The following is a 4,636-nucleotide window of genomic DNA, read 5'->3' as shown; positions in this document are numbered from 1 at the left end:
TTCTTCATAGCTCAGAGATGGGTTAAGGATCATCTCATTTTGGTGAATCACGTGCTTTGGATCGAAAACGTACTTCCTAAGTTGTGATATGTTGAAAACATTATGGACATTTCCTAAGCTTGGCGGTAATGCCAGCTTGTATAGGCCACTGGGCCTATTCTTTCTAGGATCTCATAGGATCCTATAAATCGAGGTCTAAGTTTCCCTTTAAAGTTAAATATAGTATTTCATAAGGAATTTTTTTTTAGATTCGTGATTGCATCGTAAGGTAAATTGTGAGATAAATTTTTCGTAAATGCTTTTCCTTGTGAAAAAAAAAGAAAGAAAGTGGACTTTAAACTATAATATTGTTAGATTTAAAAAAAAATTAAAATAGGTATTTAATATATAATCAAATATATCTACACCACACAAAGATGGAAAAATAATCGCAAGCAGATGAGATTGAACCCATGAGTCCATGACCTCTCACAAATGAGAGTCTTTAAGTGCCTCAACTTTGTCACTTAAACTAATTCTCATAGGCCTATGATGTTATTGATTTAAATGAGTAAAATGTAACGGATTCCATCAAAATTTATATTCCATACATTATACTATTGTTCGTTATTTAACCAGTTAATAGTTTAGTTGGTTGCTTGAAGTTATAGTGATTCAAGATTATAGTTTAGCGCAATTCGCGCGTCACGTTGAGTATCCTTTGCGATGGACTTAAGATTTTCTTAGTTGGCTTAGGGATATTGTACGGAATGATTTGGAGTAATAAAATCTATGGCTTCCGTTTCAAAAAAAAGATTATACAAAATTTAAAATAAAGTTTATCACATAAAAAATTCAAATAATATATTATTATATTTTATTAAATCATATTTAATTCATCAAATCGAATACTCTCGAATCGCTGTCTTCGCATAGTTATCTATATTTGATTAAATAAAGCGTGAGAACGATGAAAATATAATGTTAAATGCTCGTTTGGTTCAAGTAGAGGAATGGAAAGTGAATGAAATCAAATAAAAAAAACGGAATAGTAACAATAACTATTACTTTTATTAAGTGTAAGTGTAAGGTTTAACAATGAAAATGAATTATTAGTAAGAGATTCTCTTTCTTTTGTTTTTGTAATACCCCGTTTCTTTTTGCTAAGTTTAGAATAATTTTTGAACTTAGATATTAAGTTGATTCACGCCGGATAAAAGAAAATTAATTTATTTTTAATTCCAACAAAAATGATTTACAAAAATATTTGTAAATTTAGTTATTAAATTTATATGCATTGCATATTTATTTAATTTAGCATTCAAGTATTTTTCACGAGATATTTATTTAGCGAATACTGAGCGATTATTACAGTTTTCATAATACAACTCGGAAGATTTTTTTTTTATCTACACCTACCCACCATTTCCACCCACTCTCCCCACTCACACTCTTTCCACCTTTCCACTCACACTTTCCACTCTCCCCACTCACACTTTTTACACTTTACACCCACACTACACGATTACCTTGACCCCCACCAAAATCAGCTTTAGCCATGCCTAAAGCAACAACTTCTCTGCGAAGTCATTATACTTCAACAAAATACCCATTCCCTTCCACTTACCATTTCTCTTTCAATTTACTCTGTTGTTCCTACATATCAAGGAACTAAGTGCGGAGCTACACCCACAGAAGTTCAGCTATACCACACGGTTCAGACTCCACAAACTCAGCTGAAAGCTCTAAAGACTTCATCTACAAATCACTCTGCCCATTTTACCTCCATTCACGGTTAGCACCCCAAATTCAGTTTCAGCGATTTCCTCCAGTACTCAAGTCTCTAATGTACAGCAGACAACAATTCCTGTTTTTGTGTATGCACGTCACTTACTCTCACTTATAAATTGAACGAAGACTTTTGAACAAAGCATTCATATACATCTGCATACATGTTTGAATAAGAAACGAATGAAGAAAAAAATGAAATGAGTTTTAAGCTTGTTTTTGCTTGCTGTGTCGAGTCGGGAAGGACCACGGCCGTGACTTCGTTGCGGTTGCCGAAAATTGAGGCTTGTCTGTGGTGCTCTGTTCTCACATAGAGAAAGAGAGCCGGGAGAGAGTTCCGAGGGAGATAAGAGGGCGGCGATGATGGCGGCATGAAGCTGCTGCCGTCGGCCAAAGTTCAGCGGAGGGAGGCAGAGCACGGCGGTGGTGCCGCTGCTGCCCGGCCACGGCTTGAGAGAGAGAGTCGGTGGACGGCGGCTGCGTGCTACCTCCGTCTATGTGTCCTGGTGTGTGTAGAAAGCCGAGGGTGGCGCGGCTTGTCGCTGCTGCTCCTCCGGCGAGCTACACGGTGGGCGGCTGTTACCAGCCGAAGAGAAAGAGTCGACAACGGCAGCGGCCTTCATGGTTGCTCGCCGGTCTGATTCAATGAGAGAGAGTTGAGCGAGAGAGAGAGGTGGCGGTGGTGGTTCGCCACTGTCACAGAAGAGAGAGAGAGATGGGTTGAGTCAGTGGAGGGAAAAGGAGAGTCGACGGCGGCAAAGCCTGCTGTCGCCGGAGATTTGAGGGAGAGGCGGCGAGGCAAGGGCCTTGTTGCCGCTTTGAGCCGGGTCTGGGCTGGATTTTGTCGAGGGAAGGACGGCGACGGCGGTGGTTCTTCTACTGCTGTCGGTCGGAGTGAGCAGAGAGTGAGGGAGTCGCGGTCGGCGGCGGCCTTGCTGCTGCAGCCGCCGGGAGCGGACTGAGTGAGAACGGAGGGAGGCGGCGGCGGTACCTATCGTCGTTGCCAAGGAAGGAGGCCGGTCGACGGCTGCCTCGCCGGAGGGAGCTGCGGCGGCGGGAGTTGGCTGACTGATGGCTGAGAGAGAGAAGGGGGGGCGTATTTCGAACAGTTGAGTATTGAGAGAGGGAGACGAGCAGTGAGGAGGAGTGAGGGACTGAAGGGAGGCGTGACTGATGGTGGGGAGAAGAAGGAGATGGGTGTTGGGCTGTTGGGCTAGGGCATGAGTGTTGGGCCGAGTCTATTGGGCCGAGTTTGTTTAATTATTTTTCAGTTGGGCCATTGTTTTAATAAATGTTTTGGGCCCTTATTTTATTTAAGGACTTTGGACTACCTTCAATTAATTTAATTGGGTTGTCTTATGTTTTATTAATTGAACTATTAATTAGTTTAATTAATTATTTTCAAAGACTAGTTTTCATAATAATATTAAATTATTATTATGTGCATATTTTGAGTAAATTACTTATTATATGCTAAACATGACATGATTTGCATTATATTTTGCAATAACAATATTTATGATTTAATTGGTTTTATTTATAATTCCAATTATTAAAAAAAGATGAGTAAGAATATTGTTGGTGTTCTTAACTCAAGAGAAATGTTTTCAATTATTTATTCATTAAATTTTGAAAACCCGGCTAAGTGAATCATAGAATATTAAGCACTTCACCGTGACTTAAGATTAGAATTCAAGGAGACCTATTGAGAATAGATTTCTTGTAGGGTTTGAGCATCAGGAGGATTAGCACTGCTATTCCGATTCAGAGATAAGGTTAAACGACAGGCTTTGCCTGGACAGGTGGGCTTATTTTTCAAATGTATGATTTAGCTATTGAGCTTAAATATTCGTGTAATATAAACTGTTTATCCAATAAAATATTTTTGTGCACTCTACCATGTTTAAGGCTCGTACAGTTAATCAATTGAGGTTCTCTTATGACCTAACACGTTGTTTGAGAATTGTGTACACTTGTTAGCTGACTTGGTGGGTTGATCTCCATCGGGCACTAACCAGAGGCGTTATAAGGGTGCTCGACGGGATGTGTTCCGGAGCATAGAAATGATAGGCCTGTCTGGATTAATTTCCGAGGTTTATTTTACTTGGCTGGGTTACGCCCTCAGTTCAAGTCAGCGGGAGACAGAGATCCGTCGGTGGCTAGAGGTCCGGGATCACAACGAGTAACAGAATGGAGTGTGCAAACGCGCGAAATCAAAGATATATATATATATATATATATATATAATGTTTTAACATGCATAGAAGTTATTTCTCTTTAAAACCTTCTATGTCATGTCAGTACGATTGGATAAACTGTTCTTCAGATTATGAAATGCTTTAAAAGTTGCAGCCCACTAAGTACATTAGTACTTAGCCCAAAAATACTTTCAAATGTTTTCAGGTTAATGGCGGGTGATGACGGGGCGGAGCTGAGGCTAGAGTTCAACTCCTTATTTTGATTTCCGCTGCAGAACTAGCCAGTATCTGTCTTTTGTTCCTTAACTTAAGACCTACTATGTTGTGATTCTAAACAATATCTTTTGTTGAGCCTATACTATTGACTCTCAAGTATTTCGATCAGTGAATGTTGGTTATCTGAAGCATGACACTAAACTTGTGATCCTGAAGTTATTATGTTTGTTGATTGATTCGTATCACTTGAATACCTGTCTTTCTTCATCCAAAGGGGCTAAGCCCGATTGTTATCCCTTTTATTCGGATTTTACAAGGTTTTTCCCTTGTTTATATTAAATGATGAGTTGTACCCCAGTTATAGTTATTGTTTCAAGAATTGGGGTGTGCCCAACCTTTTTATTCTATTATCTGAATTTCACAAGGTTCTTCCCTTGTTCATTTATATGATTTTA

The 4,636-nt window shown here is 39.4% G+C and overlaps 1 long non-coding RNA gene across 2 annotated transcripts; it reads left to right on the top strand.

The window, feature by feature from the left end:
- The first annotated feature begins 1,545 nt into the window (after positions 1-1,545).
- Positions 1,546-4,435, top strand: LOC131012539 (uncharacterized). 2 transcript variants are annotated; one of them, XR_009097367.1, is made up of 3 exons: positions 1,546-1,773; positions 3,494-3,569; positions 4,171-4,435. It is a non-coding gene; the product is annotated as an uncharacterized LOC131012539 (long non-coding RNA). The 2 variants fall into 2 exon arrangements; XR_009097366.1 differs by lacking the exon at positions 3,494-3,569.
- The last annotated feature ends 201 nt before the right edge of the window (positions 4,436-4,636 follow it).

Source organism: Salvia miltiorrhiza, chromosome 2 (assembly GCF_028751815.1).
Source record: "Salvia miltiorrhiza cultivar Shanhuang (shh) chromosome 2, IMPLAD_Smil_shh, whole genome shotgun sequence".
Taxonomy (NCBI): domain Eukaryota; kingdom Viridiplantae; phylum Streptophyta; class Magnoliopsida; order Lamiales; family Lamiaceae; genus Salvia; species Salvia miltiorrhiza.
This window is presented reverse-complemented; position numbering and strand designations above follow the sequence as displayed.